The sequence below is a fragment of the Mustela erminea genome, chromosome 2, assembly GCF_009829155.1.
Source record: "Mustela erminea isolate mMusErm1 chromosome 2, mMusErm1.Pri, whole genome shotgun sequence".
NCBI classification, from domain to species: Eukaryota; Metazoa; Chordata; class Mammalia; order Carnivora; family Mustelidae; genus Mustela; species Mustela erminea.
The window spans coordinates 3,464,818-3,486,369 of NC_045615.1; the positions used below are offsets into that span (position 1 = coordinate 3,464,818).

At 46.8% G+C, this 21,552-nt stretch overlaps 1 long non-coding RNA gene across 1 annotated transcript; it reads left to right on the top strand.

Moving 5' to 3' along the window:
- The first annotated feature begins 3,769 nt into the window (after nt 1–3,769).
- LOC116584188 lies at nt 3,770–21,143 on the top strand. Its single transcript, XR_004283088.1, has 2 exons — nt 3,770–4,165; nt 20,575–21,143. It is a non-coding gene; the product is annotated as an uncharacterized LOC116584188 (long non-coding RNA).
- The last annotated feature ends 409 nt before the right edge of the window (nt 21,144–21,552 follow it).

Consider the following 21,552-nt stretch of genomic DNA (forward strand, 5'->3'; position numbering starts at 1 on the left):
CCTCACTTGTCAATGTTTTTACTCTTATAGATAATCTTATCATAAATTTTTTAAAAAGATTTTATTTATTTATTTGACAGAGAGAGATCACAAGTAGGCAGAGAGGCGGGCAGAGAGAGAGAGAGGGGAGAAGCAGGCTCCCTGCTGAGCAGAGGCCTCGATTCCAGGACCTTGAGATCATGACTTGAGCCAAAGGCAGAGGCTTAACCCACTGAGCCACCCAGGCGCCCCTTATCGTAAAATTTTTAATGCACATTTTATTTAGCTTTTTTGGAATCAGTTTCAAATAAAAAAAATTCCCAAGAATGGAATTACTGTGTGTTTAGGAGCTTTGGACAACTTTATGGTTCAATAAAGGTATCCTTTTTTAAAAGAATTTATTTATTTATTTGACAGACAGACAACGAGAGCAGGAACACAACCAGGGGCAGTAGGAGAAGGAGAACGGGCTTCCTGCTGAGCAAGGAGCCTGAAGTGAGGCTCTATCCCGGGACCCTGGGATCATGACCTGAGCTGAAGGCAGATGCTTAACCGACTGAGCCACATAGGCATCCCTCAATAAAGACTTCTTAAGCAGCCAGTGCTTCTGGGAGAGACAATCCATTTATGCCTGCTCTCCAGTATATATTCACGTATCTATTTCTTGAGTGTGTCCAAGTCAATGATGAGGGGCACAGAAGCTATCCGCAAGAACTCCCTGATCCAAAACTCTTTGAAGAGTCTGAAAATGTTTGTTGGAGGCCCACTAGGTGCAGCTGAGTAGATCTTTTGGTTTCTGAATAGCAGAATCGGTTATTAACAGAAATGAAGCCTTTCCCCAGGTCCTGAAAAATCCCAAAACCCTGGCCTGTATCAGAGCACAGTCTCTGAGAGGCAGCTGGCTCCAGGAGGCTCTTGCTTTGATGCTGAATGAGACTGTGAGATCTCAAATCCCAAGGAGACCTGTGTTAGCTTGTACGTCTCCTCTAACAAGTTACCACAAATGTAGCGCCTGACAACAATGCAAACTACCTTCCAGCTTCGCAGAAGTCTGGAAGGCTGTCTGACATGGTCTCTCAGCGCTAAGAGCGAGATGTCTACAGGGCTGCATTCTTTTCTGGAGGAGGCTCTAGGGAAGGATCCATTTCCTTGCCTTCTCCAGGTTCTAGAGGCCACCCACACTCTTTGGTTCATAGTGGCCCTTTTTATCTGCCTTCAAAGCTTGTGTGTCAAATCTCTCAAACTTACCTCATGTTGTTCTCTCTCTCTTTCTCTCTCTGACCGTAGCCTAGAAAGGTTTTCCGCTTTTAAAGGGCTGATGTGATTAGATTGGGCCCACCTCGGTAATCCAAGATAATCTCCCCATCTCAACATCCTTAACCTTAATTACATATGCAAAGTCTCCTTAGCCATGCAAAGTAATGTATTCATATGTCCTGGGAATGAAGATGATGAACATTTTTGGAGGGAGGGTTATTCTGCCTACCAGAAGACTTCAAATAGAAATATATTTTTAAATTAAAGTATATGTATTCACAGAACATATCACATTACTCATGAATGATTACATTGGGTGAATCAGGACAAAAGTCAGAATGAACGCTGAGAACTCTTCCTCACCCAGGTGTAGTCAAGAAAATCCTCTAGGAGGCCGTGTAGATTCTTCCAGCATCTCTTACACCAAGGCCAAATCCACAGCTCTGGATCATTGAAACCGCCAGTCTCACCACCGGTCCAGGTCCGGGCTCCGCGCAACTGTCTGTCCTATGGAAGGTGGGGACAGAGCTGGAATGCGCCATCCAGGCAAAGAGAGAGGACGGGAGAATTGGAGGGAGAACCCAAAGGTAGCCCGGACCTCGACAGAGAGCTGAGGAGTCTCCTGTTTGTTAGGTCCTGTTTAGGGGGGTTCCTTTTGCAAGAATAGAATTTTCCTCCTTGGTGGTCTTCATCGCTTAGCTTTCTCGTGCTTTTGATTTTTTTCCACCTGAATCTCGTGTTTAGGAAAATTCCCTTAGAGAGGCTTCCTGGTGAATGACCCAGAGTGTGTGTGTGTGGCCGGGGGTGGGGTGGGGGGGGGTTGGTTTGGAGCGGCAAGGAGAGATTAACAGTCCTGTTGTTTTCACCTGTCACATCAATGGAAGTACAAAGGAGAGTATAGAAGGGCATTCAAATTTCTTTCTGGAAAGCCAAGAGGGTGAAGGTGTGGGCTGTGAGACTCCACTGAGTTCAAGGATATAGATCTGATGACAACGTGGGCAGCCGGTGAATTTCTTTGGCGATGCTATGATGGGCTCTAGGCCTGAGATTCAAGACTCAGCCAAAACAACAGACTGCGCCTTAGCTCCTTGCCTTGTGAAAGCAATATCGGCGCCAGATCCTTTCTCAAAGCCCTGCAACGAGGTTGCAGACTTACCACTAGATGGCAGCCGCGCCACTGCTCGCCCTGTGCAGCAAGGAGGCCTTTCAGAAACTTGTGTTCGGAGGCACCTCGGTAGAGCCGGGCTCATCACAGGACTGGACAGGATCGCTCACCGAGTTCTATTTAGTAAGACAAAGCCACTCCTGTCCACATGAAGCAGTTTTTGCTTCATTCTCTGGATCCAATCATAGGGAAAGAGCACAAGCAGGACGAGTGGCAGGCAGAGGGAGAAGGAGTAGCAGGCTCCCGGAGGAGCAGGGAGCCCAATGCAAGGCTACATCCCAGCACTCTAGGATCATGATCTGAGCCAAAGGCAGTCACTTAACCAACTGAGTCACCCAGGCTCCCCAGAACTCACTCATCTTAATAGACTAATCTGCTATTACTGAAATGCCAAGTTTTGTGGAGGATTCAGAAGATTGTATCTCCTGCCTGAAGTTTCTAGCAAACTGATTGGACCAGACAAGATTAATCATGGCACAGCTGAGAGTAAGCACAGGGGCACCTGGGTGGCTCAGTTGGTGAAGCATCTGACTCTTGATCTCAGCTCAGGTCTTGATGTCAGGGTTGGGAGTTCAAGCCCTGTGTTGGGCTCCTCACTGGGCATGGAGCCTACCTTAAAAAAAAAAAAAAAAAGAGTGAGCACAGAAGCCAATATATAAAAAATGATTAACAATTCATGGTGCAGACTTTATAATTAAGTTTATAGTTCCCCCAACAGGCTCAGCTTTTCATAGTCTGACCTTTACAGTGTTAGGCCTAATTTTACAGCAGGGACATTGTGTCTACAAGGCCAGGCTGGATGGGAATCCAACAAACAGCAGGAGAGCATCAAGCTTCTACTGATGGGATGGAGGTGCCGTAGACAGAAAAAAGGAATTAAAAAAAAAAAAAGAAAAAAGGAAGTGAGAGGATATTGAAGACAACATTTAGCCAACACACCATTTGGTTGATGATTTCTTCCTTTTCCTTCGTGTGAATCAAGTCACAGAATTTAAATCTGGAAACTACTTTTAAAGTGTTCTGGTTTCATCTCATACCCAAAATAGAAGCCTTTACATAATATCTGGCTAGAGGCATTCAAATCATTGCTTAAACACGTCTAGGGGCAGGGAATTCACCCCCTCAGAAGAAAGCCCTGTCTTCATTCGACAGTTCTAATTGTGATTATTAGATCAAAACTTCTCCCTCATCAGTACACCTTGGTGCTGATTCGGCTCTGGGACCCCTTAAATTAAGTCTCCTCCCTCTTCCAGAGCGCAGTTCTTCAGATTGAAAAGAGGTGCTGTCAGTCACATCTTTCTCAGCTTTTTCTCCCCCAGCTTCCGCTCTGCTTTCCGACTTTTTCAGAGGGCTGCGGGCTCTCCTACACCACGCACTACCTGGCGCAGAGCGAGGGAACCACCGCCGGACGGCCATCTTGCTCTTGGGCCTCCCGGTTATGCCACGGCGCGCCGCTAGATGGCGCGATGGCCAACGCCCCACTCTGGTGCTCTCGGACTGCTCTGAAGATGGCCCTCTGCCCCTAACAAGTCGTCACTGCCAAGGCCATCTTGCATCACACCCGCTTTCCTCAGTGAACCAGACGTCCAAATCCCAGCCTCTGCACCGATCAGTATCACCCTCTCATCCCCATCCTGCTCCACGTGCACCCGACATGGACATCACCTGTTCTGCCAGTCCGGTGCGGGGCCCTCCTCTTCTTGGTGACAACATTGCAGCTGGCCTTTGAAGAACCATTTCCTTACTTGCCAACATGTGGTTCTGGTGAGTGCTGTGCACCATTAAGCCGGCAGGGGATGTGGGCCTGGCCAATCAGAGACGCCTCCCCTCTAACCCTAGCGGATGGCTGCGGTTGGGATTTCACTGGTGCGCTAAGGGGAGAGGCAGTGGCTAAAGACCATGTCTACCTGTAGGGCAGCCATTCACTGCTCTGTGGGGAGAAGCTGCCTGAGAATGTAGCCAACGCAGAGGAAGCACCCTGAGCGCACGTTTGGGGTCCCTGAGGCATTGGCGACTAAAGCCAGCAGTCCCGCAAGACTTTGGGTAGGTGAGCAATTAACTTCTCTTTTCTTCTGCTTAATTATATTTGAGTTGGTTCTCTGACACTTGAAACTGCAAAGCCTTAATATAATTCCTAACCTGACCTACCCTCCCACCCCTCTGCTCTGGGAGGCCATTTCACTGTGCCCTCTTGAAGACGGGTGGAGAGCTTGCCTGGTTCCCCTGTATATTCTCACTTCTTTGCTGAATGCCCCAGTCACCTCCCTTCAGTAGGTGAGATCTGCCCCCCCCCCCCCTTCAGGACACTCCTTCCCCTGCAGCACTCTCAGAAGTTGGATGGATTTTGTTCCCTACGCCTTCAGGTAGGTACCTCAGGGCCAGGGAGTGGGTAGGAGCTCTTCTTGCTCTCTCTATGGCGCTGTTTAAAAACCACTTCTTTTCCTTCTACTCCATACTCTCCAGCTTCGTTCAAGCCCAGGGTCCACCTGTCCTTACTGCTCAGTGATGACTTCACCTCTTGTCTCAGTGGCCTTCCCTCTGGCCCTCTCCCAGCCATTCCCAGCAACTTCATCAGCCACAGGAATGAGTCCTCCAATATGTGGGCCTTCATCACCTTGGCCCACCTTAGGCCTTCTTATCACCATAATCACAACACGTCCAAAATCTCGTTCAAAATCTCAAATTCCATCCCACTTCCTATCATCTTTCATCCTTACAACTCACCCAACCAGCAGACCCCAGTACAAAATTCTTTGACCTTAAGGCTGCCAGTTCCCAAGACCCCCACATTCTGGATCCTACTGTCCGTCATGATAATCACTCCCCTGAAAAAATCCCAAATTCCTTGTCTGTCTTTCCTTCGAGCACACTCACCATGTTGTATGTTGTATTTTTTAATTAAGAACTTGCTTCTGGGAGATGTTTCCCAGAATCCCTTTTGTTGAATGGTTCAGGGTTAGAGTTGGTCAAAAGTGAGGTTGTACAAGATTTGGGAGGCAAAGTCAGACAGCAGCCACCATGCACTGAAGCTTGTTGTTGGTAAGAGGCAGACACAGAAGGACCATGGTTTCCAGTTTGTACTTACTCTTCCTCTGTCTGGCTCTCTTTTCCCACCTACTGGAGTTGTTGACCAGGGAACACCAGTCCGACTCCAGGAACTTTGGTGTGAACTCACAGACACAGTAGCTGAGGAGAACCAACAATCATCCTTGGTCTTCTACCCCAGCCCCCTTTGTGGTCCCACTACAGCAGCTAGAGGTGGCTAGCTTCCAGAATTTCCACAGAGGCCCACTCATATCCCAATGCCAGACCTGGTTCATGGCTTTTCTCTGATTCTTCAGCTCCAAATTTGGATTTTTACTTCCCCAGCTCTTCCCACGGTTGTGTAAGCTCTAATTACTATAATAAGTTCCTTATTCCAGAAAGCTTACTTAGTTCAGTCCCAATGACACACTTTCTTTGAGATTGCCCCAGAGAAAAATATTGCTGAAGAAAGCACACAATCCTACTAACTAGTTTTCCTTTGATTCATGACTGCATAGCAGTCATCTCATTTTGTCTGTCCAGAATTCCCTCTTCTTCAGGTAATAACACCACAGTTTTGCTGGATGAAGTATTCCTCTCCCACCGAGCACAGTCTTGGTGATACTTGTGATAAAGTCATTGTCCTTTGCCTCAGTCTGGCCAATTACATGCTCTCTCCTTGGAATCTGAATGTGGGGGGATGGAACCCACTCATCCCAACAGCTGCTGTCCATGAGTTTTTGCTATGGAGTCCCTGGTACTCTGGTCCTTCGACTTTTCCTATGATCACGTGAATTCTCTCCATTCTTCCAATAGATTTGTTGCCTAATTTAGCCAGAGTCAGTATCTGAGACTTGCACGAACCTCACATGGGCACTCTGTTCTGTCCAGCACCCTGCTGTGCCTACCCATCAGTTGCAAGGCACTTATTTCATAATTTTCCCTACTTATACCTGCGTTCTGCTCCACCCAACTTCAGGCTCATTCTTCATTAAGAAAATGGAAGTGCTGAACATCTTCCTACCACAAAGCCTACAAACCTACTGGCAGCTGACCTCATATTTTCCATTTTCCAAAATATGGAAAATATGGAAATTTTATTTCCAGTTACAGTGCTTGCCTTGTAAGCATTCTGTCTCCCTGCTCCTATCAAAGGCAGACTCCTCTGCCCGCATCCTGGACCCATCTCCACTTGCCATCTCAAAGATTATGTGGATGTCCTCCCTCTCTCCTGACTGTCACTTGCCCTTCCTCTACTGGATCCTTCCCATCTGCACACAGTTATGTTCTCATACCTTCCATCTTCTCAAATACATCCTTCCTTCACTCTACATCCTCCACTGGCTACATCCCATTCTCTGCTCCCCATCACAGCAAAACGTCTACGAAAGGTTGTGTCTGCTTTCTCACTTCCCATTCTCTCACCAGCTCACTCCCATTGGGCTTCCACTCTCAATATCCCAGCCAGAGCTGCTCTGGGATTACGGCCACAAATGACTTCCACGTTGCCAAATTCTGTGGCTACTTCTCTGTTCTTCTCTTATGTGATCCCCACAGCACTTAACACAATCAACCCTTCCCCCATTTTCTGAGATTCCTCTGTCTCTCTGACACCCCATACTCCATTGTCTTCTGCCTCACTAATTGCTCTAGAAATGATATCCAACTCTACCATTTCCCCTTCTTTATTTCTTTCACAGTATTTGTCATACTATAATTATCTTGCTTCTTGTTTTCATATACTAGCTTATTTTTAGTCTCTCCCTATTTTCACACCAGAATGTAAAATTCTTTGGGACAGCAATTTAGTTTGTGGTCTGTACTGTTCAACTGGCACATAGTAGGTACTCAATCAACGTCTTTTGAAAGATAAGCATGACATGTTTCTCAGACCTTTTATCACCAACTCTGAACTCCCTTCTCAACGAGGCCGTGAATCTTGGGCTCCTGTGTTTGTTTGTGCTTAGTCAAGTTTTAGCAAGAATTCTGGGTCAGTTGAGCAAAAACTCCCACCCTTGATTTCTGGGCAAATTCCTTACCCCCTTGGCCCCCTCTCACCCCAATATCTTACCATTCTGGCCTGGCTTCTGTGATAATCCTGTCAAGTTGGTTTAGCCTGAATACCCTCTACCCCTCATACTTCATCTTAGTAACTTTCCATCCACTGCCTCTGCTCCTTGGCTATAAATCTTCACTTGTCCTTGTTGTATTTGGAGTTGAGCCCAAGCTCTCAACGTTACTACAACACTCCATTGTAGAAGTCCCCGCTAAAGAAAGTCTGACCTAGTCTTTAACAAGTATCATGAAAATTTCTTTAATGACCCTATAGTTCTGTTAGGACAGGCTAAATCCATTGCTCCTTTTTGGGAATCATATCCAAGGCCACCTTGGATATGAAAATGGGGCCCCCTGGAGTTGTGTAACATGGCAGCTCCCACAGTTGCTCGTTGGTCAGCGCTAAGCTGGGGGAGTTAAATGCATTTTCAAACATTCTCAATAGACATGCTATTAAGGCAGTTTTCCTCCTTTCTCTGTGTAGTTTCCTCTTCTCCAACCTGCCCCTCCCTTTCTTGATAGAGAAAAAGAATCTTTATACTTCTTCCTCATAGGAAGAGTTTGGGTCCATCCTTCAGGTCCACTGAGTTTAGAATCTTGCTCTTGTCACTCAGCATCTTAGTTATAGGTTACCTGAAATTTGGATAAGCCTGCTTTCTCCATTTTTGTTAAAATGCTGAATAGGATAGGGCACCAGGGTGGCTCAGTCGATTGGACGTCTGCCTTCGGCTCAGGTCATGATCCCAAAGTCCTGGGATCAAGCCCCACGTTGGTCTCCCTGTTCAGCGGGGAGTCTGCTTCTCCCTCTTCCTCTGCCCCTCTGCCTGCTTGTACTCTCTTTCTCTCTAGTAATAAATAAAATTGTTAGAAAGTGCTGAATAGGATAAAGTCAAGGATAGACATCTGTGACACACCAGTAGAGACCGTCCCTCAGGCTCCCAGGAACAAAAGTCAATCCTCATTAGACTTCCCTTAGCACATGATCATCTGACGCACACCTTGCTCTCAAGTTGCTCAAAAAACAAGAAGGTTTCAGAATAATGAAAATAAGCAAATAGATCCATGTGCAGAAGGAGCATTGGACACAACACATTAGGTTTCCATTCTCATCTCTGCTGCTTCCTAGATCTATGAACTTGCGAAAGGCCACTCCAGTGCTCTGTGTGCAGTATCTTTGATCTGTAAGGCAAGGGTATCATGGTCTTGAGTCTAGATGCAGGGCGTTGGATGAGTGAATCTCTTGAAATACAAAAGTGCTTGAGCTCCCACAGGGTAGTGTCCTCAGGAAGGCAGTGGTCTTTTATCATCCACTTGAGTGTTATTTATAATAGACATCAGGGGGAAATCCTGTTAACCACCAATAAGATAGAAATTATGACATAGTGGGGCGGCTGGGTGGCTCAGTGGGTTAAGCCTCTGCCTTTGGCTCAGGTCATGATCTCAGGGTCCTGGGATTGAGCCCCACGTCGGGCTCTATGCTCAGTGGGGAGCCTGCTTCCCTTTCTCTCTCTGCCTGCCTCTCTGCCTACTTGTGATCTCTCTGTCAAATAAATAAATAAAATCTTAAAAAAAAAAAAGAAACTATGATATAGTTACCTAAAGGGCCATTTTGCAGTAATTACAATTCATGTGGTAGACAGATTCCTAATGATGTGGAGAAATACATGAAAATAATGATTTTATTTTAAAAAATGATCCCTGAGCAACGTGGAAGGAAGTATACAAAAGTGTCAGAAGTGGTTATTTTGGGGCGGTAAGATTATTTATGATTTTTTCCACTCATTTTATTTAGCTCTAGGTTTTAACATACTTTATGCAAGTATGTATTACTTATACTGTTTTTAAAAAATGGAAAACATTGGGAGATACCTAAAACATTAAAGGCTTTTGAAATGTTTATGCCCTTTAACTAAATGAGTGGTACTTGGAGGACTTAATCTGAGAAAGTAATTCAAGTTACAGAATATGCTGTGTACAAAGATGTGATTTTTAAAATTTTAATTAACAATGTTATTAATTATTAATAACAATTATTAATGGTTATTAATTAATTAATTTTATTAATAATGTATTATTAGCTCCAGGGGTATAGGTCTGTGAATCGCCAGGTTTACACACTTCACAGCACTCACCATAGCACATACCTTCCCCAATGTCCATAACCCAACCACCCTCTCCTTACCTGCCAGCCCCCACCCCCACAACCCTCACTTTGTTTTGTGAGATTAAGAGTCTCTCATGGTTTGTCTCCCTCCCGATCCCATCTTGTTTTATTTATTCTTTTCCTACCCCTCAAACCCCCCACGTTGCATCTCAACTTCCTCATATCAGGGAGATCATATGATAATTGCAAAGATGTGAATGTTATTTATAAAAGTATGACATTGGAAACAGTCTAACAATGCAGGCATGATTAGATAAAAACACATCATCTACTTAAAACCAAAGGCAGACTTTTGAAATTATGTGTATAAAGTCTGTAGTAACAAAAGCTTCCAAAGTAATGTTAAGTGGGAAAACAGAATAGCATTGCATGCTGATTGCAACTCTATTGTTTTTTTTTTAAAGGCAAAAAATAAAGCACTGAAAGTAATCTGGACTGCAGAAGAGGGACTGTGTCAGTAGTTAGACTCAGGATTGTTGTAAAATGTTACTTTTACTTTTCTACACTTTCCAAAGACAACCATTTGTGTAAATAGAAAAGAAACATACAATTATTTAAAACTAAAAAGTACCTGCTCTTTGGGAGGGAGATGGGTGGGTTGAGCTTATCTCCTTCTGAGGAGCCTCCTTGTGGGGTTGTGGGGAGACAGGACTGATAACTGCTGTCCTTGACTATTCAAGGGCCCCAGGACCCCACCCCAGATGGGGGGCCTCTGGGGCCCCTGCCACTCACTCATTGTCAGATGCAGCCTTCTCCGTCCCAGCCCCATGCAGCCTGGGCCCCCAAGGTTCGGTCCATGATGCGGGTCTCTCCCCTAGGTGTTGGAAACCCCCAGGGAGATAGGGAGGGGACTTCTGTCCGCTCAGGCCTGCCCTGACCAGAAAAATCCCCTTGTTCATCCATTGTCACTTTCTCCTAACTCCTTCCCCATGGGACACTTTTGATATTGATGCTGATGCTGATGAATGACAGTAGCTAACTGAGCTCCTAGAACATGCCAACTATATTTACGTGAATCGTCACAGTGAAGCCTATACACCCTTGAAAGATACGCAGATTTCTCCTCATTTTGCAGATCAGGAAGCTGAGATTTAGAGAGATTAGACCATTTCCTCAAGATCCCATGGCTAGTAAGTGGCAGATCTACTTGACCATCCCTGGTCTGTGCTCTAGACCATCTTGGTGCATGTTGAACCCCCAGGCCAGGCTCTGAGCTATACTGTCTCCCCCTCCTCTCGCAGGTACCACCACACCACTTAAACTGGCTAGGGCTATCTTTTCCCACATCATTCTCCAGTCATCCCTCTCTCTTCAACTCCCTGAGATGTGAGGCAGCAATTTCAGTGGCCTTTTTGTGTCCCCAGACAAACACACACACACTTACAGCCCCCATGGCATTTTCTCATTTACCCCTCTAAATGGCGTTTATATAATCAAACTGAATCTACACAGATAAAATCACAAGGCCCCAATGTGCAACCAAAATATAAATTCCAGAGTGTTCCATTTATTTGTCTCCGTCTGTGTTGGTGTCCCATCGCTGGGTCTTTTCTATCAGCCTGACTTTTCTATCAGCCTACTGATAGAAAGTACTGTCGGCACTTAGCACGGGGCCGACACCCCATGTAGATTCAAGGAAAGTTTTCTGAATGAATGAATGAGAGGAAGAACGCATGAGTGTCTCAATGCTATCACATATGGTTTCAGTTTCTTCATCTGTAAAATAGATCTGATGTTCTCTCTCTCTTTTGAGTTGGGAGCTGCTGGAGGGCAGGGAACGGACTGCATTCATGGTGTGTCTCAAGCCCTCACTGCGTTGTCCATAGACAGGATGTACTGTCAATAACCATCAGCAGGCTTGAGTGAATTCCCCCGGCCTCCTGGTAGGGGTCTGAGAATGGGCGAAGTAGGTCCCGGTGTATGCCCTGCTCAGGTCTCAGGGAAGGACATTCTGCTGTTAAGCTCCTGAAGTGGATTGTGCTGTCGGCCTCCTTCATGCCGAGGCCACATACAAAATGTATTCCTGAATCTCCAAGAGAGGTTCCCACTGAGAGCTGGCCCCAGGGCTCTGCATCAGGCTTTAAGATTTTAAAACTTGCAGCTTCCTTTGGAGAACTGAGGCCTGGAACCACGCTGGCCTTCCATCACTGTTTGCTGAGGGTCAGGGCTGCAGCTGCTTTTCAGGCAAGAGCCCTTTTCATTGCTTTGAATGCATGTCAGGAGTTAAGGAAACCCAGGAGGTTAAGATGACCCTGCAGAAGAGGTTTCCCATGCAGCCCCTGACAGGTTTTCTCTGGGGGAAGTCTCTCCTGTCCAACCACCTGCCCGGGAATATATTCTAGCAAACAGTCTCCTTTGCGTTCATTTGCCTTTCCCCACTTCTCATGTTCCTGACTCTTTTCCCATCTTCCTTATGCACCAGGACCTACATACAGTCAACTCTCAAACAGCATTTTGGTGTGGAAGAGTGAATGAGACTCATCCACCCCCTCCCCTTCGCTTGCTTCCCCTCTCTCATGTCCCCTGTGCGCACACGCGCGTGCACACACACACGCACACACACACACACACACACACACACACATTCCGCTTCAGCCATGCTCACTGCCAACACAGCCCGCCTGGAGAGCTAGTAGAGTCTTTATCTTATTTTGCTCCCACACTCAGGGAATCTTGAAGGCTCAGGATCACCCAGGTGGGCAAAGCCCTCCAAATCCTGGGAAAGACTCAGTCACCTGGTGGCCAGCACAGGACCCAACCATCCCTGCCTTCTTTTTTTTTTTTTTTTTTTTTAAGATTTTATTTATTTATCAGAGAGAGTGCGGGGGAGAGAACGAGCACAGGCAGACAGAATGGCAGGCAGAGGCAGAGGGAGAAGCAGGCTCCCTGCTGAGCAAGGAGCCCGACGTGGGACTCGATCCTAGGACGCTGGACCACGACCTAAGCCGAAGGCAGCTGCTTAACCTACTGAGCCACCCAGGCATCCCCATCCCTGCCTTCTTAAAGGGGCCATTTTTAGCAGGCCTGCTCTGCCTCAGTGGAAAAGCTTCATTCCCATCAGGTTGGAGGAAAGGATTCAACCAAGCATAGGACTGCTAGGTTAAGAAGGGCGGCTCTGTCTGGAGACTGGAGGACACAGCTCCTCTCCAAAAGCAGTATGGCGGGTATGGGGGTGTCCCAAGCTCTGCCATCTGAGGTACAGCTGAGAATTCCCTTCCCAACTTTAAAGCTCCTTGGAACGAAGTGTGAGAGGGACAGTTGGCTATCGCATTCCACTACAAGTACCAAGCATTTAGACTTTCCCAAGAACCTTTGCAGACAGATATCCCACTTGAGCCTCACCATGACCATCGGGGCCAAGAAAGATAGTCATTCCCGTTTCACAGATGAGAAAACCGAGGTCTAACCAAGAAGTGCGGCTTGTACAAGGCGATGGTACAGCTGGAACTCAAACCCGTCTTCAGATTCCAGAGCCAATCTCTTTGGTCTTAATTGGGTTTCCCTTTCACTCTGCCCTCTTTAAGATGTCAGATCCCTTCCTCTGGTTTGGCAATTATCTCACTGCTGAATTATTAGCTGACACTTTTGCAGTGATAAGCAGGTGTTCATTGAGGACATGATCACATTGTGACAAATGGGAGACAGCTGTGCCTGAGGAGTTGGAAGAACCCCCCTGAACCCACGCCAAGCCCCACCTGTCGGCCAGGGCCCACTTCCAGAAATGAGCCAACCTGGGCATGAATATCTATGTTTGGCCTCCCCCCACCACCCCACCAAGTGAGATCGCTCCAGTTCCTTAGCAAGCCGTCTGTCTCTCTGCCACCATTTCTTCCAGGGCAACAGGGCAATTCTGCCCTCACAGCTGTGTCTGCATCCTTTAGCTGAGTGGCCCACCCAGCTGGAGCTTGGCCCATTTTGTCTCCAGGGCCTGGCATTGTCCCGAGCACTTTGCAGGAGGTGGCTGCGGGTCCCAAGCTCTCTGGGGGAGAATGCACGTCCAGGAGGAGGTCACACCAAGGGGGGGTTCTGCCCTGGATTAGGCTCCTCTGTTCCCAGGGGAAGCCAGGTCCTCAACAACATGGAGCACTGTATTTGAATTGTCTCAAAGGGTCCCCTACCCTCGAGGCTGTGAGCGCAAACAGGGAGGGGCGGCCCCACCCATTGTGGGGACCTGGTGCTGCTGGCTCTGGGCTGCCCACAGGAGCCCCCGGTCTTCTGCTCAAGGAAGGAGAATAGCTTCATTTCCTCCCACTCCCCTCACCTCCAGCAGACTCGGCAGAACTTCCTGCAGCCCCGCCTCCGTGCAAGGAGGGGTTTGAGTTTGGAGGAGTGAGTGCAGTGAGGTACATCTTTCCCTGATATTTTCACTGTTTCTCCACCTCCCCTAGGGACCCAGCACTCGCTTCTGTGGAATTACATCATAATGGGAACTACGACAAAAATAAGCCGGTAACTACAGAGCCTATTCGGCTTAGTGAATCTGAGTAAATCTTCAAACGATGTGGAGTAGATACTTGCAAACCCCCATTTTACAGTTGAAGAAATGCAGACTTAGAGAAGTCAAGAAACTTGACCAAGGTCACCCAGACAGTAAGGGGCTGCCCCCACCCTGCACTTGCCCCTGTGGGCCTGCTACAATCTGGATCACTCTTGACAACCCGAATCCACCAATCCTGTGTTCCATTAACAAGGTCCCTCCAGTCGATACACGTCTACACGCCCTCCCACCCCAACACCCATGGGCAGGACTCAAAAGGCAGGAAGTCATAGCCGCTGCCCCTGAGTTACTGAGGAGTTGGCTAAGGAGACAAGGCAAAGACAGAAATTGACACCCAAATTCTTTCCCACCTCTGCCTAGTCATTTCCCCTCTCTGGGCCTCAGTTTCCTGATCTGCCGAGTGAGCAGGCCATACTGGGAGATGGCTAGTACAGACTCCTGCTTATCTGTGATCAACTGAGCACGACCCACCTAACGAGAAGTTGGGGATCCTGGGGCCCGGGGATTAGGACTGTCCTAGGGCATAGCTGGAGCCAAATCAGAAAAGAAAACCATGAGATTCGGACCCTTGGAAGAAAGCTTGTTACCAAGAAGAGGACTAACTCCCAAGAATGAATGCCATGGAGGCCCCCAGTTGAGTGGGGAGAAGGCTCACTGCCTCCCAATCCTGTAGCCCACAAAGCCCAGAGAGCATCTGGGTGTGGGCTTCCCCGAGTTCTTGGGTGCTCTCAAGGGAAAAGTCAGCTGCTTGCTTCTGATCTTTTCCCTTCCGCAGTAAAGCAGGGTGCCCCGAGAGCAGTAAGCACCCAGAGGTGTCATTTGGAAGCTGTTTTCCTTAGAAACAAGACATGGGGTTTGAGTTTGGAGGAGTGAGTACAGTGAGGTACCTGGAGGTCTAGAGATGAGGACGGTCCCAGCCGCCAGGCTGCCTTCCCTGCAAGGCATCTGGGTACAAATGCTCACAGCTCACGGCATGTCCTAGAGAAGACTGAGGATTACAGAAGGGAAGGGGTGGGAAGATGGGGTAGCCGGGTGACGGGCCTTAAGGAGGGCATGTGTTGTGATGAGCACTGGGTGTTATATGCAACTAATGAATTGTTGAACACAACATCAGAAACTAATGATGCACTATTTGGTGGCTAACTGAACATAATTAAAAAAAAAAAAAAAGAAGGAAGTGTTGGCATTGGTTCTGGAGGAAGGAAATGAGTGTCTTGTTAATGTATTTTTTTGCAAATTTTTTCTTAATGGTGTGCCTGTTTTACCCATGCGGACACAGAAGGCATGTTTTGAAGTTGGGTGACAGTCATTACCCCTCCAGACGCTGTCTTGTAACCATGGGTTATGATGTCGCCTTAGATTTGTGGAGCAAAATACCATTTACACTACACTGCACACACATTCTCTTGATTTGTATGTAAATTATCACTTGTATATAATTAGAGTGAGGTGGGTAGTCTTCATAAAGTCCATTTTACAAGTAGGGTCACAGAAATTCAAGGAGCTGATTAGTTTAAATCATCTAGCATGATAGCCAAGGTGAGGTGAGCTCAAATGCTCCATCTGATCTTCTAAAAGCCCACATTCTCTCATATTTCTTTTCTTACCTTCTTGTTCATCCTTTTACTTATTTTTATTATTTTTTAAAGATTTTATTTATTTCTCTGAGCGCTTGTGCACACGAGAGAGAGAGAGAGAGTACAAACTAGAGAGGGAGAGAAAATCTGCAGTTGACTCTGTGTTGAGTGTTGAACCCTGATGTGGGGCTCGATTCTACAACCCTGAGATCATGACCTGAACTGAAATCAAGAGTCAGACGCTTAACTGACTCGGCCACCCTAGCACCCCATCTTTGCTCCCTTTCTACCCAAAGCTCTTATATACCTGGACTTCATGTAACCCTCTGATGAATGCCGCGGAGAGCCACCACTTTCTATACCCTCATCTGTGCTCTCAGTTTAGGAGAAAAATGACCAGAGGGTAAGCCGAACTCCCTTTGTCCATTATAGCCATATGCATCTGTATATGTGAGATGCTTTAATTTTTAGAAACTAAAAAAGAAATCACAGGCATCATTTCATGCCAGCAGTGGTGCGGGTAGGAAGGGCAAATGGGTTTGAAACTATTTCCTAAACACCTGCTCTGCCAGGTACCTTACATAAATTTCTCATTTCTTCTCGGAGACAGCCCTGCCTGGGAGTCATGGTTCCTCCCCAGATGGTTACACAACTTACCCAGGGTCGCTCGGTTAATAAGTCAGATTCTGGATTTCAGAGCGGACTGTCTGCTCCAGCCGTCCTTCCGTGGAGGCGGCAGAGGGCCACAGAAACTCAGGTCTCCTCACTGACCATCCAGCTCCAACTTCCATCCCAGGGCATGGGACTCAGATGTCATTATGACTCCACCATCTGAACTTTATCCTTGGTCCTTCTCACTGAAAATGAGGTGTAAACAAGTCGTTCCCAACCCCCCCCCCCCCCACCGCCAAAGCTATCGAGGTCCTAATCTCTGGGATTTGATAGGGTGACAAGGACTGGTAGGTGTATTGAATGAAGGACCCTGGGGTGGGGAGATTCGCCTGGGTTCTCCAGATGGGCCCTTGTAATCACAAGGACTTTAAAGGAGGAGGCAAGAAGGTAGGGGAGGAAGGAGGCGAGGGGAGGATGGAGGCAAGGGAGTGGAGTGGGAGGAAGGGGTCAGGAGACCAAGGAACGCGGGTCAGCTGCAGAAGCTAGAAGAAACAAGGATGCCCTCCCCCCCCACCAAAAAACTTCCAGAAGGACCCCTCCAGGGTGACATCTTGTCCAGTGAAATCGATTTCAGACTTCTGGTCTCCAGAATTCCAGGAAGACAATATGTATTTGTTATTTTAAGCTGCCAATTTGTGGTCATTTGTTAGAGCTGCCAGAGGAAACGGACACAAGTACTATTTACCTAGTTAGAGAAATAAACTAAAGCCTTTAAAAAGTGTCCTTTTATATGTAAATGATCTACAGCAGTTCATTGTAAGCAGAAGCCCTGATTGGTCTCTTGGTTGGCTCTTGGATATTTGAATCAAGCATCATTCTAAATCAGTGGTTAAAGCCAAAACTGTGCTGGGCCAGACTTGACAAGGCCTAGTTTTATAGTGGTGGTATGGAACTTCCGTTTATGTATTTGAAAGTAAGTTTTAAAATCTTTGTATCAGACTTCCAATTCGGACAGACCTCCCCTCTGTATCCAGGAAGGAAATATACTAAGTACACAGGACACAGAGACTAATACACTTCGCCAGGAGGAAAGAATTAGCAACTTAATTGCCCTTGCCTTTGTGCTCACTTCCATGCTGGTGAAGAAGTTTTTGTTCAGTTATAAATTTCTGTCTGAAAGAGAGGTATCTACATAGAAAGATGCATCGTCTTGCTGGACGATGTAATTTATCAACATCGTCTGCATGATATGAAGAGCTTATAATTCTAAACCTTTTAACAAGGTAAATGTATTAACCATTAGCTTTAGAACCAGTGTGTAAATATAAAGAAAATGCACAGTTTGCTTTTTACTCTCCTCCTAGAAGGAGCTAGCCTGTGGATCTCAGCCTTACATTTGTGGATGTGCTTGTATTTTTGTGTAATTGTTATTCACAAAGATGATGTTAATCACACATATCTTGTGGAATTACCACCGACGAGACAGATGACTATTTGTAATAATGACCGTTTTAATTGTAACCCTTTGGCTGATGAGCTTGGGTCTGAACAATATAATTCAACAATCTATTTGGCATGGCTACGGTGTGAGTCATGGTTATCCGTAGGTATTAACCCACCTGCTTTCTGGAGCAGCTAGGCAGATGTATGCTGGGGTTCACTTCTGGCGGGTTAAGCAGCAGAACAGGGACAAACACTAGGTATTTGGCATGGTGTCTGCCATGATTTTCCTGGTGACAGAATTGCCGGCTTTGGATAAACCAGGGTGGGGCTCATCTGCTACCCACTCTGGAAGTTCAACAGAAACATGAATATGAAACACAGAATAGGAATCACTCATGAACTAGTTTTATTTTAATAATACTGACTTGGAATTGCACGGGCAGCAGGAGAGGTCACTGAGGCTGAGAGGATGTGAGGCTCAAACTGTACCTTTAAGTGCACAAGAGAAATAGTAGTCAATTGAAAGGATACACCCAGCCAGGGAGAAGTGGACAGTGGGGTTTATCTGAAACCTGCAAGTGCACGTCAGTGGCTTGCTTGCTATGGAAGTGAATTTTGTGTCCCAGTAAAGATCTTCTCTCCTCTGTGTTATCCTTGGGGTAGGACGTGCATAAGCACTGCCAGATAAATTTCTTTTTTTTTTTTTAATTTTTTTATTTTTTATAAACATATAATATATTTTTATCCCCAGGGGTACAGGTCTGTGAATCGCCCGGTTTACACACTTCACAACAGTCACCAAAGCACATACCCTCCCCAATGTCCATAACCCCACCCCCCTTATCCCAACCCCCCTCCCCCCAGCAACCCTCAGTTTGTTTTGTGAGGTTAAGAGTCTCTTATGGTTTGTCTCCCTCCCAATCCCATCTTGTTTCATTTATTCTTCTCCTACCCCCTTAAGCCCCCATGCTGCATCACCACTTCCTCATATCAGGGAGATCATATGATAGTTGTCTTTCTCCGAATGATTTATTTCGCTAAGCATGATACGCTCTAGTTCCATCCATGTTGTTGCAAATGGCAAGATTTCATTTCTTTTGATGGCTGCATAGTATTCCATTGTGTATATATACCACATCTTCTTGATCCATTCATCTGTTGATGGACATCTAGGTTCTTTCTATAGTTTGGCTATTGTGGACATTGCTGCTATAAACATTCGGGTGCACGTGCCCCTTCGGATCACTATGTTTGTGTCTTTAGGGTAAATACCCAGTAGTGCTATTGCTGGGTCATAGGGTAGTTCTATTTTCAACATTTTGAGGAACCTCCATGCTGTTTTCCGGAGTGGTTGCACCAGCTTGCATTCCCACCAACAGTGTAGGAGGGTTCCCCTTTCTCCGCATCCTCGCCAGCATCTGTCATTTCCTGACTTGTTAATTTTAGCCGCCAGATAAATTTCTTAACAGCCTAGCTGCCGTGGCTTGGAGATGGACGTTCATGTACACTCAGAATATCCAGCCATGATACTGAGTCACCATCCTATAGCCCCTGCCTCCTAAGGCAGAGGACCACCCACATAGCATCTTCACTGACAGCACAGGCTGGTACCAACAGGGGTGAATTTCATGATTCTGTCTGTAGGTTTTGTTTGGGGTTGGTGTTAGTTCAGAATGAGTGTGTGATCAGGGACCGTATCTGTGTAATTTGGTTCAGAACCTGCTGTCTGACCCGTGCTAGTCAAGAGCTTCTGGTGTGGCTTCTGTCACCCCCTCTGGAATGAAGTCACCAGGACCAAGTCTCGTTCTTCTGTTGTAGCCCCCTCCACTTCTTATCCAGGGCCAGAACTTGAACCAAGCTGCAAAGCCAGACAGATGCCAGTGGGATGGTTTGGTGGGATTTTAAATAAAAGTTTAGGAAGCGAGGGAGTAAGGAAGAATGATTCTTTCCCATTGTGCCAATTTCCAGTGTTGCTCCTTCCCATATATTCTTGCCTTGAGATCACTGCTGGAGTCTCCCCTTGTCCAAAGACAGGTAACTGGGGAGCATCTCTAGAATTTCCAGGGCCATACATGACATTTTAATGGTGATAGACCACTGCTACTTTTTTTTTGCTTCTATTCCACCTGGCGGGGGTGGGGGATCCCGCAAAACTACTTTACTCTGGGGCCAATGGACAGAGGGGTGAAGGTCCTCCTGGGCAGCATGGGCCTGCTGGAGGGTCACCGTAAGCTACCGAGCCACTGAGAGCTGACAGCCCTGAAGATAGTCCAGGCCTGCCACTCTCTCCTACACCAGTCTGGGCCAGGCAGGGGGTGGCCAGCCCAAGCCCGAGCCTCTCAGTGTGGTATTGCCAAGATGGAGCCATTTCCTCACCCACAGATCAAGAAGCCTAAGTCTGACAATGTCAGCAAGCTGTCCTGCCTATCCGATCCAAACAGGTGTGTGCGGGAAGGCTGTGAACCAAGCACTCTTCCTGTGAGTATCGGGGCACATGTGCATTTTCATCTTCTCTTCTAGAAGCCAGGAACCCGTCTTCCCCTTTAGTGACATTTGCGTCTTGCAGAAGAGGCCCTGGCCCAGGAAGGAGACATGCTTTGGATCACACAGTTGTGGGCAGTGGGTGCAAGAGAGCCCCTTGGTCCTTGACTTCTAACCCACGGCTTTGTCCACTGGGCCACCCGACCCTCCTTCTCCCTGCTTCCCGGGTTGCTAACAGATCTAACTGCTTTTCTCTTCTCCCATTTCTTCTTCTTTCCCCACCTCAACTGGCTTTTACTCCTATTTTATTTTGTCCTAGAAATACACCCACAGTGGTTGGCCTGGGTGGACTGCTATCACGGACGAACACATCTGCAGGCTGAGCTTACTCCTCCCTCACACCTGGCGTCTGGAGCGGGGAGATGGCTGCTGCTTCAGAATCTGGACACGCACAGCTGTGGGGTGGCACAGCCAAGGGCTGGCTTGCTGTTGCCTCTGGGGTGCCGAGCATCCCCAGCCTCACCCCAAATACACACGGCCCTGCAGCCCATTTCTGCTGAGATGAGAGGCTTAAAGTCAGCCGTCTGTGACCATCATAGCCTGGACTTTAAGTCACATGTCAGAAATGGACCCAAAAGGGGGCATCTGTGGGAAGGAATGAACACACCTGCTCTGGTTTGGAGCCAGAGAGCCTTCCTGCCCACCTATGTGCCTCAGTTTCCCTATCTGAATCATCTACCTAAAAACAACATTGTGCTCTCAGAATAAAAGCTTTGGAAAGGTCTGAAAAATATAAAGACAAAATCAGCTACAAGTTTCCCATTAACATCTTGCTGTTTTCATTTATCTTTTATGTAACCAAATACAATTTTGCATCTTGTTTTTAAACAGTAACCTTTCCTTATTGTAAATGTAATAGGTGTTCATTATGTTGCGCTCAGAAATTTCAGACACAACCTATTATTATTAATCTATGCCATGAAGCCATGTGAGTACTACCAATATAATAAAACAATGTTAATTTGTTTATTAGGGGTGCCTGGGTGGCTCAGGTCAAGATCCGGTGGTCCTGGGTTCGAGCCCCGTGTCAGGCTCCCTCTGCCTCTGCTCCTCTCCCCTGCTCATCCTCTCTCTCTCTTCCCCCAAATAATAAATAATTTTTTTAAAAATCTGCTTATTTAAAAAAAAGGCAATTCAAATCACAAGAAAAGTGGCTTTTTGTTGTTCCATTGAGAAATAATGTTAATATGTTGATGTGTATCTTTTCACTCTTTCCTTTGTGTTCAGTTAGCCACTG